This window comes from Haemaphysalis longicornis, unplaced genomic scaffold (genome assembly GCF_048455015.1).
Source record: "Haemaphysalis longicornis isolate Haplotype H1 unplaced genomic scaffold, Haemaphysalis longicornis Haplotype H1 scaffold_13, whole genome shotgun sequence".
NCBI lineage: Eukaryota > Metazoa > Arthropoda > Arachnida > Ixodida > Ixodidae > Haemaphysalis > Haemaphysalis longicornis.
In genome coordinates, this window is record NW_027526233.1 from 69,679,436 (window position 1) to 69,694,146 (window position 14,711).

Consider the following 14,711-nt stretch of genomic DNA (forward strand, 5'->3'; position numbering starts at 1 on the left):
CTATGCTTGCTTCCTTTGAAACCTCTGTATGCGGATGTTCGTGGACACCGCTACCATCAGAACACGACAGGACTGAACGTTGGAAAGGACAATGCATCTATTAATTACGAAACAAAGTTTCGAATATCTCTTTCACTAATCACGATGTAAACGTAATCCCATGAATAATTTTTGTGTGTCGAAATTACATGCGTAAATGTTTCCAGGATAGTAAAGAAGGAAGAAGAAAAAAGGGTAGTGTATCTTCAGAAGTAAATAAATCGTGTGTTTTACATTAAAAAATTAGCTCCAATCCACTCTGTGAAGGTGATTGGAAAGCAAAGCTTTAAATGACATCCACAAGAATCGCCCATGCGATGTCAATTCAATTCCCACACATGGCTCTACAAAAAGTGAACGCAGAGATTCCGGCAGCCGTTACCTTGAATTAGCGGGGGCGGCGTCCCGAGCGGAGAAGCGTCGGCCACGGTCAGGCTAGAGCGGCGGACGCCACCGCTGTAGACTGGCTGTGTGTCGGCAGCAAAAAAACGGAGAGGAGTGTTTTTCGAAGGGTGAGACAGCGGAACCTAGCCATCCTGATGTGCAAATTCGGGTCTACACCACCGCGCGACGGAAGCGCAGACACCGAAACAATTCCGCATGTGAGCTTAGTGATTCCCATTTATGCCGAATAAAACAAGTTAGTTTAGTAGATTTGAAAATTGCGAGAAAGCTGAGGGAACTTTTATAATCGCTATTTATAGGAACCAGTTCTTGCTTTCGCCTTTTGTAATACCTCTTAAAACACAACCGAATTGGTCTTCACCAATTTGGAGAACGGAGCCCCATTCGTGGCAAGCAGTGCGCAAAAGGTAGCGTTGCTCTAGCGGCCAGATGTCAGTATGTGGCCTCTACATTTGCTTTTCCGGCCATGCAAACCAATGCTTACCGTAACTTTAACGTACGACCCCTTAATCCCGTCAGGTCCAGGTTACCCAGGAGGTGCTGTCGAACAAGTTAATCAAGCCGTGCGAAGGGAGCGCGCAACGGACGTGAAGCTGCGCCAAAACAGGCCCAACACAACCGTCGCTACAGCAGACGACAAAGCCGTACCGCCGACGCGCCACCGCCGAGCAAGCAGCTCCTCGCGAGGAACGCTGGGTAAATTCCCCGCTCCATCTACAGTGTGCCCCGTGAGTGAACCATCTGCAACCTCCCCTCCACGCCCTACCCCGTCGCCGGTGCCCGGCCCGTTGGGAGTTTATCGTACCGCACGCCGAGAAAGAACAGTTGGCTGGTAGAGGTGGAAAGGCTTTGTTTAAAACGAACCTCCGAATGGTTCGTTTCATAATTTCTATGCGACCAACTTCCAACGAACCATTGCTGTCTGCTGTTCATTGGTTAAAAGGCTGAGTGTCATAGCCATTATTGAAAAAAGTAAGTAGTTGATTTGATTGATTGTAGGGTTTAACGCGCCGACGCAACGCAGGCGATGAGGCGCGCCGTAGTGGAGGGCTCCGGATTAATTTTGACCACCTGGGGATCTTTAACGTGCGCCGAAATCTCGTACACACAGACGTTTTTGCTTTTCGCCTCCATCAGAAAAGTAGCCGCCGCAGCCGGGAATCGAACCCGCGAACTCGTGCTCAGAAGCGCAACGCCTTAGCCATTGAGCCACCGCGGCGGGTAAAAAAGAAAAAGTAGTGTGTTTATAGATAAATATTATTCATGTTATATTATTTGGTATAGTATTCATGTTGAAATAAAACGTTGTCAACACCGGGGCGTGAAAAAGCTTTAGAGAACTAAGCTAATGAGCATGCATGCAAGAACGTAACAAAAAAACACCATGCCATCGGCAGGATGGGTCATTTGAGAGCCTGCAAAGGTGCGGCTCTAAGCATTCATCTGTATGAAGCATGTTTTTTACGCCAGCTGAACAGGACCATGTTAGTCCCCAACTTGATGTGTGTGACAAAAATTGATATATGTTTCACGGAATTTACGGATCTTTATTTCCGTATCACGGAATTTACGTATTACAATTTAGGCAGTTTTATAACTATCGGGATCCGTATATAGTTATAACGGAGCGCATTATAACGAATAGTTTCCACCAGTGTACTTTGGGTGGTTCCTACAAAGACAATGGTGCCATATTTGAGGCGTCTGGTAATAACTGCCAAAAAAGTTGCTACAAACAGGGTCAATATGTTTGACTGAACCAAACGGGCGTTGGTACTTTATTAAGATCGCTTAAATAGGTACTGAAAGGCCTTTTGATCCCACTGAACTAACGCACTCCTCAGGTTGGGTGTCCAACGTTACTGGGGGAAGTACAACATATTTACGTGCAGCGAAAAGCTGACACTTGCTTTACAATGTTTGTTACCAGCCGTTTCCTCGTGCTTTTGGGCTGCGCAATCTTCCCGCAAGTACGCCATTGATTCTCCCAGGCGCGTCACAAAGCAGAAATCTTGCAAATGGACGAATTTGTCTGTCACTTTCGGCGTACAGAAACAGCGTCGTAGGGGTGCGACGGCGTCGTTGCTTAATTAGCGCTTCCGGCCGCATGATTAACACGAATACGTCGGCCAATCAAGAGTCCACGTCGTGTGACTGAGTCTAAATAGAATAATTGCGCTAAAGTGAGGACAGTTACACATGGCGCACTTCGTCCGTGTCTCCTTTTTAGCGCAAATATTTTATTTTGTTATGGAGTACCAATGTGCCCAGGACGCTACGCTTATTAAGTTTCTTGCTCGGTAACCGAAAACGTGGACAATAGCGATCGGTCGAATGGTCATTTGTAATCAATTTAAATACGAAAACGGCGCCCCAGCAACGCTCGCGCCGTAATGAATGCGGCTCCTTTCTGTTAGTTCCTAGAGTGTAATCAATAAAGTAAAGTCCACGAAGCAGATACAGCAAAACACTAGCGCTAATCCGATCCGTATTGCCGGTTACGATGCTTCGGCCGCTCACTTTGGCGCCAATTCGTTTTCCTGGGTTGGAAACGGCACATTCTTGTGGGACCACCAACGCTTGCAGAAAATATACGTGAAATTAGGATCAGAAGGGCAGTTAAGCAAGCTTTGTTGGGTGATAAAGAATCGATAGCTACTAAAGTGTAAAATGTAAATCGAAAGCACGGCGTACAGTATTCCTGCAGGGCGAAACGGCAGTCGCAGCCTAAACAGTGCTTTTGCTGGAGATCAGCTGATGGTGGTGCCGTATGCTACCATACTGCGCAACTGTTACGCGAGAAATGTTCAGTTATGCAGTCACGAATCCTACACATGAGGTAAAAACCACTTATGTGACGCAAAGGGTGGGACACAATGTAATACACAGAATATCACAATGTGCAGCTTTTCGTGGCTCAGTTATCTGAAGCCTCGCGCCCGCCAAATCAAAGTTGTGCATTTATCCGCGGAGCGTTTTTTTCCTGCATTTTAAGCGGCGTAATTCGCGAATTGTGTTCGTGAATCCCAAACAAACGTTTTGGTTGAACGGTGGAAGTATCATATCAAACCTGAATGCATACTTTGTCATGGCCACGGTTCAGTTTTAAACTCGTGCTTTGTATACATAAAAAGGTAATTGACGAAATACTGATGTGTGTATTTTCCAGAATTGTTGTGTGTTTATATCGACTAAACATGGTTTCCTCGAAGCCACTTAAGGGACACTGAAATTAATTAGTCAAGGTCCCGTTTTTACTTGCACTGTGTAGACTGGTTCAAATTAACACACTTTTCATCATTTATCCGGTTGAAAAGCCGGTAAGTATTTTATAAAGCTCTAAAGAAGAAAAACTACCATGCGAGGTCTGTGGCGGCCACACCAACTGAACGCTATGACGACGGGAAGAGATGCAGCTTGGTTGGACGATGCCCACGATTAGCATGCAAACAAGTCTAGGTTTCGGTTCTCTAAAACAACATGTTTGACATCCGACGTTCTCTGATGGGAATTCGCGATATCGCAGTAATCTTCATACCGCGCTTCTGCAATGTTGTCGGCTGTAAAATCCCTAAGATATGCCTCCAAGGCCGGCTTGGAATCGCAGCAAACACTAGCCGAGGCCTACGCAGTAGATGAACACACTCAGCGTCACCGCAGACGCTAAAATGCTATGCGCTTTTCCCATATATTTGGAGCTTGTCTCACTTATGCCTGCATTGTAAAAAGCGTGTTCGCACCAGGCCAAGGGTCTGCTGTTTCTGTCCTGTACCCACTGCCAGCAAGCCGTCGGTGCATATGGCAACAGCACGCCAGTGTCAGCGAGTCAGTGTCAATCTGCGCGCGTTCTGCAAACTCGTTCGTGGAGCAGTGAACGTTGCGGCCCAAAAACGGTGAACTCAATTTTTAAAACATCGGCCGAAAACGGAAAATATCAGCTTACAAAAAAAATCGCAGATTTGAACTTGGGACGTTGGGTCTCACCTGTGCAATGCAGTGCAGCCTGCCAAGGTGCCCACCATGGGTTCGAGCGAGCCAAGCCATAAACGGCCGCGGCGGCCCTCGCCACGCGTGCGCAGTCACTCCGTGAAGACGACGTAGCTCCTCAGAACGTGGTTTTATTCCGGGTAATCCATGGTACAGCAACCAGCCCTGGTATTACACTCCTAGCCCTGGGGCAGAGAGGGGGGGTGTACCCGCCGACCGTACGTTCAACCCACAGAGCCCGACGCGCAGGAAGGGTAATCGACAGCTGTTGGTCCAGTTGCGTAAGCCATCCGATCGCTGCGGGTGATGGGCCCGGCTATGACCGGAACCGACCACCAGACGGACTGAGAAATCCAACTCCCGGTACGTTCGCCGACCTCAAGGAAGTGAGAAAACGGCGGTCGCTCAGGCCGAAGCGAGTGAGCAGCGTGCAAGCACGAAGTACCTGTCGGAGTCGGCACCCAGCCAATCTCTCCTCGGTCCTACCGAAGCACACGCCCGCCGCCGCGAGCCCCTAGGCGGGGCCACTACGTTACACCCCACGTGTCCCACGGACCGGCGCGCATTGGTCAGCCCGTACCCCCTTGCAGGGAGAGGGCGCGAGGGCTATCCTCGTCCCTCTGGGAGAGGGGATTGTGGGCTATCGTGCTCGCGTAAGTGGGGGTAGCCCCAATTAGGATCCTCACATCCCCCCCTCCTTAAATGCCCTCGCTGATCTGGAAGCAGACCGACTACTACTAACAAAAAGAACAATCTTCATGCAAGTAACAAAGGTAGTGCCCATCAGCCTCTGAAATGTTGCATGGGCGTTACACAGCCCAAATGGCATACGCGTAAACTCAAACCTCGGTGGCAGGTGAACGCAGTCTTTGCCTGATCCTCCAAATTCATCTCCACCTGCAAGTAACCCTTTGAGGCATCCAGAATGGTTAAATACCTAGCTGACCCCAGGTTCCCCACTATCGGCTCTATCATAGGCAGCGGGTAGGCATATTTCCGTGCGAGGGCATTCAGCCTACGGCAGTCAACGCACAAGCGGAAACTGCCGTCTTTCTTTTCTACCGGGACTACAGGAGACGCCCAAGGCTGTCGGAGGGCCTCACCACTTTTCTCGCGAGTAACTCGTCCGGCGCGCCGTCAATAGCCCGCCGCTTGGCGAGGCTCGTCGGCCTGGGGAAGCGCATCTCCTGTCTCCATCCTGTGTCGCACTAGATCAGTGCGACCCGGGAGATCCATGAAAAGCTCCGCAAACTGAAATAAAATGTCCGAGATGCGGGCCTTCTCCTTCCGATCCCAACCAGCCACATCGGCGATCAAGGGCTGGAGCGCATCGTCACGCGCGGGCTTGTTCTTCAACCGAGAAGCGGTCGAACAACTTTGCTCCACCCCGGGTATTCCCCGGTGCGCAGCACTCCGCACGGCGGCGACGCTTATCCCGCACAAGCGAGAGCCGGCGAAGGCGGGCTAGCGAAGGGAACAAGGGGGGCAAAAGTCCGGCCCTGTAACCGCCGCCCGCAATGTCGATCGTAATTCTGGATTTCCGAAGAAAGTCGCGGCCCAAAATCACGGGTACACTCAGCCTTGGCAGGTGGATAAAACGACATCGTCGCATCCGCCCGTCCCTTCGAACTGTCAACCTTGCGGCGTCACCGGCGCGCACTGCACCACTGGCAAGGCTGAACCCAGCTCCGAACTCCCTGAGGCGAACAGAACGCTGTTGCAAGAGGTTCAACACTTCGTCTCGGAACAAAGAGGCGCTAGCTACCGTGTCCAATAAAGCCGGGAATTCTCGTCCCGCAATTACAACAGTGATGAACGGCGCAGGCTCGCCAACGGGGCAACCCCGGCGGCCTAGGGAGGAGGCCACAATTGATTCGGCCGAACGGGCCTCCCCGCTCGGCCGGCCCCTGCGTTTCCGAACTGCGCTGGCGGCTGGGAGCAGTTGCGCATCATGTGGCCCTCTTTTCTGAAACGATAACAGCCCAGCCCACAACGGGTATTCCCGCGATTGGCATCCCTTGGCGCGTCTCCGCCGGCCGGCGGACCTGGGGGTTGTTTCGGGCTGTTGTTCGCTGCAGAATTGGTTGGAGACCATTTCCCGGCATTAGCCGTGCGGCGTCCCTAGGTGTATGGGTCCAAAGCGCGTTCGCTAGTTTCCCACAGACCCTTTTCTTCTGCCCCGACTGCGTGGGGCATGCGGCGGGTGGCAAGGAAAAGAGGAAGCTCCCTTCCATGCGCAGCAGGGCTCGAGAGCCTCGCTTGCCGGAGGAGGAGGGCGATACGCTCGTGAAGCGAGTATGTCGCCCTGTATCGGCTTCGCTTCAGGGGCTAGCTCCTCCAGGTCGCTGAACCGAGCGCCGCACAGGTACATCGCAACAGTGGGGTGCGCCTGCCTGATAACCCTCTCGACACGTTCATCGTTCGGGGCTGTCGGTTCGGCGATTTGATATAGCTCCTCCATAAACCGCACAAACTCTAGGAGAGATTCCTCGGGAGCCTGTGTGCGCAGCTCCAGTTCACGCCGCATCCTCCGATGGTAGTCCACCGGAAGAAATTCGCGGCAGATTGCCGCCTTCAGTTCAGTGAACGTGATGGCTCGGTGACCGGCAAGCCGGTACCACTGCGCTGCTCGCCCCGTAAGTGCGACTGGCACGACACGAGCGAACATATCGCTGTCGCTGAGACCCACGGCTGTCTGGTAGTGCGCGAGAGACTCAATGAAGTCGGTCACGGTGATGGTATCCTCGTAGCCACGGTAAATTGGCACTTGCAGCCTCACCAACAGCCTTGACAGCTTTGGTGCCCCCAGGGAAACCTGGAGAGCACCTGAAAGGGACTCGATCAAGCGAGTAGCTTGCTGCAACAACGAGGTTGCATCTGGGGAAGCTTCTCCGTTGTGAACGACTGCGTGCGCGACGGAGGGGTCCGCGTCGGGGCGAGAAAATAGTCTCGGGTCGTTCGGCGGCTCGGCGGCCGGAGGGACAATTCATGTGCCCAGCCCGCTGGTGTTAGCGAGAGCCGCTTCCGGAGCCTCCGCTGCCTCCCCGTAAGCGACGACAGCGGGGTATACAGCCTCATTGCTCGTCAAAACGGGTGGCCTGTGCGGCAAGAAAGCCTCTCTGGTGCGAGCCAGGCTTTCAGTGGTGACGCAGACGGTGTGAAACGGCACGGGGCTACCGCGTGCCCCGAGAGTGGCGACGGGCGCGGTTCGCCGAAGCCCAGGTAATCCTGTGGGTGGCTGGATACATGGCTGGCCCCCGGTACCAACTGGGAGCGGCATGGCACTTGCGGCTCTCGGACCGTCGATGAAAGTACTGGCCGGGGCTTGCAATGAAGCTCGCCCGGCATGAGAGGCGCCGAATACGCCTAAGCGCTCGCGCGCAGCCGCAGCCTCGCTAGCGCGCTCCACATTCCAGGGCTACTGGAGCACACCCGGGTCGCTGTGCATACATATCAAAATCACTAGCATCCGGGGCTACGGAAGCACACCCGAATGCGTTCAATACGCCTATGCGCTCGCCATTGCGCGCGCATCCATCCAGGGCTACGGGAGCATACCCGGATTGCCGTGCACATATATCAACGTCACTAGCAAGTGGGGCTACGGAAGCACACCCGAATGCGTTCAATACGCCTATGCGTTCGCCAGCGCGCGCGCCTTCATCCAGGGCTACGGAAGCACACCCGGATTGCCGTGCACTTATATGGACATCACTAGCAAGCGGGGCTACGGAGCACACCCGAATGCGTTCAATACGCCTATGCGTTCGCCAGCGCGCGCGTTTCAATCAAGGACTACGGGAGCACACTCGGATTGCCGTGCACATAGATCAACATCACTAGCAAGCGGGGCTACGAAAGCACACCTGAATGCGTTCAATACACCTATGCGTTCGCCAGCGCGCACGCCTGCATCCAGGGCTACGGGAGCACACCCAGATTGCCGGGCACATATATCAACATCACTAGCATCCGGGGCTACGGAAGCACACCCGAATGCACTCATTACGCCTATGCGTTCGCCAGCGCGCGCGCTTCCATCCAGGGCTACGGAAGCACACCCGGATGGCCATGCGTACACATCACTATCGCACAAACCGTACCGACTATCATCTAGTGAGCACACTTGCCGGAGTCCTGGCTGAACCAGATGTGGCGTACTACTCGGCACACTCCCCGCATAAGCTGAGTGCGGCCTCTCACCTCGCTATACAATACCGGCGGAGGCCGGAGGGGCCGGGGCCCAGAGAGCTCTGCCGGCTAGCAGCGGCGTCGACCCAACACATGTGGCCTCAGGCGACGGAGGAACGGCGAACTCGGGAATTCCGGAAACTCGTACATCGCTTTGGTCGGCATCCACGCTCGGTGAAGCGTGGAAGGATGCAATGTTTGCTGGCGATGCCCGCGTAAGCGTCTCCTCAAAGCTAGCGTCCATGGCGCGAGCGGCCTAATGCATGAGCGAAGCTCTGCAAGCTCGCTAAAGGGAGGCAATGATTGTAAGAACAAAGGCTGCCCAACGTTGGGCGCGAGAAATGTGGCCCTCACCTGTGCAATTCAGTGCAGTCTGCCATTGTGCCCACCATGGGTTCGAGCGAGCCAAGCCGTAAACGGCCGCGGCGGCCCTGGCCACGCGTGCGCAATCACTCCGTGAAGACGATGTAGCTCCTCAGAACGTGGTTTTATTCTGGGTAATCCATGGTACAGCAACCAGCCCTGGTATTACACTCCTAGCCCTGGGGCAGAGAGGGGGGGTGTACCCTCCGACCGTACGTTCAACCCACAGAGCCCGACGCGCAGGAAGGGTAATCGACAGCTGTTGGTCCAGTTGCGTAAGCCATCCGATCGCTGCGGGTGATGGGCCCGGCTATGACCGGAACCGACCGCCAGACTGACTGAGAAATCCAACTCCCGGTACGTTCGCCGACCTCACGGAAGTGAGAAAACGGCGGTCGCTCAGACAGAAGCGAGTGAGCAGCGTGCCAGCACGAAGTACCTGTCGGAGTCGGCACCCAGCCAATCTTGCCTCGGTCCGACCGAAGCGCGCGCCCGCCGGCGCGAGCCCCTAGGCGGGGCCACTACGTTACACCCCACGTGTCCCACGGACCGGCGCGCATTGGTCAGCCCGTACCCCCTTGCAGGGAGAGGGCGCGAGGGCTATCCTCGTCCCTCTGGGAGAGCGGATTGTGGGCTATCGTGCTCGCGTAAGTGGGGGTAGCCCCAATTAGGATCCTCACATCCCCCCCTCCTTAAATGCCCTCGCTGATCTGGAAGCAGGCCGACTACTACTAACAAAAAGAACAATCTTCATGCAAGTAACAAAGGTAGTGCCCATCAGCCTCTGAAATGTTGCATGGGCGTTACACAGCCCAAATGGCATACGCGTAAACTCAAACCTCGGTGGCAGGTGAACGCAGTCTTTGCCTGATCCTCCAAATTCATCTCCACCTGCAAGTAACCCTTTGAGGCATCCAGAATGGTTAAATGCCTAGCTGACCCCAGGTTCCCCACTATCGACTCTATCATAGGCAGCGGGTAGGCATATTTCCGTGCGAGGGCATTCAGCCTACGGCAGTCAACGCACAAGCGGAAACTGCCGTCTTTCTTTTCTACCGGGACTACAGGAGACGCCCACGGGCTGTCGGAGCGCCTCACCACATTTCTCGATGAGTAACTCGTCCGGTGCGCCGTCAGTAGCCCGCCGCTTGGCGACGCTCGTCGGCCTGGGGTAGCACTTCAAAGGAAGCGCATCTCCTGTCTCGATCCTGTGTAGCACGAGATCAGTGCGACCCGGGAGATCCATGAAAAGCTCCGCAAACTGGAATAAAATGTCCAAGATGCGGGCCTTCTCCTTCCTATTCCGACCAGCCACATCGGCGATCAAGGGATGGAGCGCGTCGTCGCGCGCGGGCTTGTTCTTCAACCGAGAAGTGGTCGAACAACTTTGCTCCACCCCGGGGTATTCCCCGGTGCGCAGCACTCCGCACGGCGGCGACGCTTATCCCGCACAAGCGAGAGCCGGCGAAGGTGGGCTAGCGAAGGGAACAAGGGGGGACAAAAGTCCGGCCCTGTAACCGTCGCCCGCAATGTCGATCGTAATTCTGGACTTCCGAAGAAAGTCGCGGCCCAAAATCACGGGGACACTCAGCCTTGGCAGGTGGACAAAACGACATCGTCTCATCCACCCGTCCCATCGAACTGTCAACCTTGCGGCGCTACCGGCGCGTACTGCACCAGTGGCAAGGCTGAACACAGCTCGGAACTCCCTGAGGCGAACAGAACGCTGTTGCAAGAGGTTCAACACTTCGTCTCGGAACGAAGAGGCGCTAGCTACTATGTCCAATAAAGCCGGGAATTCTCCTCCCGCAATGACAACAGTGATGAACAGCGCAGGCTCGCTAACGGGGCAACCCGGGCGGCCTAGGGAGGGGGCCAGAATTGATTCGGCCGAACGGGCCTCCCCGCTCGGCTGGCCCCTGCATTTCCAAAGTGCGCCGGCGGCTGGGAGCAGTTGCGCATCATGTGGCCCTCTTTTCTGAAACGAAAACAGCCCAGCCCACAACGGGTATTCCCGCGATTAGCATCCCTTGGCGCGTCTCCGCCTGCCGGCGGACCTGGGGGTTGTTTCGGGCGGTTGTTCGCTGCAGAATTGGTTGGAGGCCATTTCCTGGCATTAGCCGTGCGGCGTCCGTAGGTGTATGGGTCCAAAGCGCGTTCGCTAATTTTCCACAGACCCTTTTCTTTCGCCCCGACTGCGTGGGCCCCTTACGAAAATGCTACATATGGCCCATATATAAATTATATGTAGCCATATATAGTTATATATGTGTTCATATAGGGAAACCACTAGCCATTGATGGCGGCAAATAGGGCCATATATCGTGTGATCAGCCCATATATTGCCTCAAATATGGCCTTATATGGCCCCACATAGAGCCATATCTGGCGCGGCCAACCCATATATGGCTCCAATTACAACCATATATGACCCAGCCAACCCTTATATGGTGCCAAGTACAGGCGTATATGGACCGGCCAACCCATATATGGCGCTAGATGCTTCCTAATATGGTATGATCAACACCTATATGACACCATCAGATTTCTGTATTACATGAAATGCAGCCAGATATGCGTCCAGTTACTGATATATACAATCGATTCACCCGGCCCCAAGGCAATACACAAGGTGTCCCAGCTATTATGCACCAAGATTTAAAAAAAGAGCAAAGGTGTTACTTTTAGAAAACCTTGTGCGTAAAATTTGCAGTACTGTGGAGAAGTGGACGGTATTTTTTCGTTAATGATGCTTATCTAACGAATTGTAAATAATTATCTAGCTCGAGAATTACTGTTGTAATTCTTGAAGTGCCAATGAGGCAATTGTAGGTACCCACGAAAGGCATCTAACTGCGGTATTTCCAGCGACAAACTAATCGCGTACTCATTTATTCTGACTGATAATGAAAACCCGCGAAATATAAAAAATACCCTGTGACAGCCCTTAAACGCGCATTGTAAAGCAGCGTCCCCAAATAAGCTGATTGAAAGCAAATTATTCGCCTGTCACCCGCCCGAAGAGACAGCGAGTCACCTTAATAATGGCATGCATAGAAGGAGCAGAAACAGGGAGGTTCGCGGGGCGCGTGTGCAGATAAGGTATAAACTCGGTCGCAATTTCTTCTTTCTTTCTTGTGTTTATTTCTTTCTGGCTAACTTAGCTATTTCAGAGCATTGCTTTACTATGCGCGGTAATGCGAGCGGAGGCGCCGTCACGTGGTATTTTTCATATTTCGCCGGTTTTCTTTATCAGTCAGAATAAATGTGCACGCAATTAGTTCGTCGCTAAAAATACCGCATTTAGATGCCCCCCGTGGGGCATCATTGACAAGTGCCTCATTGACACTTCAGTGATTAGGACAGTACTTCTCGAGTTAGATAATTTATTACAATTAAGTAGTTAAATCTCAATAACTAAAAATTGCTGCCCGCTTCTTCACAATACTGAAAACATTATGCACTAGGGTTTCTGCGAGTTACGCCATTACTGTTTTTTAAAATCTTGGTGCATGATAGCTGGGACACCCTGTATATGCAAATACTATAGTTAATAACAATCACAGGAATATCAATTCCCTTTCATTATAAATTCCCTGAGAAAACTTTCTCTTTAATTGCCAAGTTAGGGTGCTGATAGTTTTTTTTACTATACAGAGATCTTTCCTTGCGTTTTTCAAAACTGCAATTATATTTAATGCAGCTGCCTTAGTTCTTTATTTGTCACATACAACAGCACATCAAAAAGTTTTAAATTTTTCTTTTTCAACACAGCATTTATGTAGAGCATCGTCTAATAGCTCGTTATGCTTGCTGTGAAAAACATTTCGCCTTTATCAGCCTTGATTAGTTACGAGAGAAGGATATTTTCAGTATAAAAATAAGTAGAGGTGGCCTTTGAAAGTTTGAAGCCTGTTTATTATTCGGAGCGCTCTCGCGAGTACGTTACAAATTGCGTTCAGAAGACAAAGATAATGTTTACAAATCACACAATGGCCTAGAAGTCTCTGCTATTGTGATTTTTTTTCCAGTTTGAGAAAGATATGTTTTCTTTGTACATAAAATCATTGCCTCTCAATAAATATCTCTTTTTAGTAGCGCTGTGTCATGTTACGCTACTTTATTGCCATTGTGAAAGCATTTATGAATTGCTTTCATAGCTAACGAGATGGCATTTGGGTAGAACCGCGCAGTTTGTCCTCCATTAATGGCCCGTGCCGGTGCGCACCGTCGCGGGCACTGTGCACCATGCCGGTTTTGTGAACAACTCTGGTGCATGTTTATCGAGGATGCTATACAGTGACGCAACTCGATCGGTTAGCGATAGCTAGAGCACGGTGCCGAAGCGGCGCCGCCGGCTGTGCCTTCCCAATGTCGCGGAATCACGTGCACATGCGTGCACGTGATTCATATCATTTAAACGGCTCTATAGCGCATAGCATCTTGAAAGAGAATGGACTCTTCCCCAGTAGCAATCGGATCACACGCGGGCTGCCGGTCCGCAATTCTTTGAAGGCGTCTCCCGCAAAATAAACAAAGGGGCCCCCCTCAGCTTTCCGCTTGGGGAGCGGCTATGCTGTCTACCCTTGCACGTTTTTCTTTTTTCTCTTTCGGCAGCTCGCGGTGGGTTCGTACGTACACCGATTGGAAAAGGAGAAATCCTCAGTTCTTCACCCTTTAGACTCGCCCTCACGAGCCCCGCGGGGCAATCACGCCTTCGCGACTTCTCGGAATCACACGTCAGGCTGCAGGGTGCCCCGACTGTCCCGCAGATTCGGCATTCCCCGGCGTGTATTTTTCCACGTGTCTTTTCGCCGTCGAGTCGCTCGTTTTTGCGTGTTTCTGTGAGTGTCTCCGCGTCTGCAAATTTTGGCAATGTCAAAGGCAGTACGCTGAGATGCCGTGCAAGTGATGTGTACGACGATGCCACTGCGACTGCACCGCGGACACGAAGGTACACGTGTTCAAGTTCCCGAGGGAAGAAAGACTGCGGCATGCATGGATACACGTGGTGCCGCGAGAAGGCCTCACTGTCACCGAGAATTCCAGGGTAAGCTTTTTTTTCTCATTTTGGTATAGAATTGCGCTCTCATTTCGAGAAGATACACGTGCACGTGTAACTGGCTCCCAAGCCGCACTTTTGTATGTCAACCACCGAAGGCATTGCGTATTCGACGTACTATTTTTCTAGGTATGCGAACTTCTCTTCACGGATGCGGGTATTACCCGGTGAGCCACGCATACAGATCAAGCCAGTGGCCTTCGCTCTCGCGGGTACAAGTGCACCCAAAGAACTTGTGTCCGAGCCTCGATATTAGTATAAACACGCTAGATCCAGTGGAACCGGGCGTGTGGTTCGAGACCTGGGTGGCCGTCTGAACCGTGCTATAACTCGATGTTTTACGCTTCCGAATTCTCTCGAAAAGTTGCCGCGGCAACCGTACTTGTTTTAATAAAAGCGCTGTTTGACAGCTCACCCTCTCCGTCCACTTATCCGTTGAAGAAAATCGTACAAATGTAAGGGATCCTTGGTAATTTGTCGTGCACATACATCGTGTTGAGGTTGTAGCTATTGCGTTTCCAAAAGTTGTAAGGGTGGTGACAGTTGGTTTTCTTCAAAGCTGTTCACCCTGACACTCAGTGTTTCCCTGTTTTACCTCCTTTTCCTGCATCTATTTTTCAAAAACTTAGTGTGGGCCACTAGTTCAGTGAAGGTACAGTCGAAT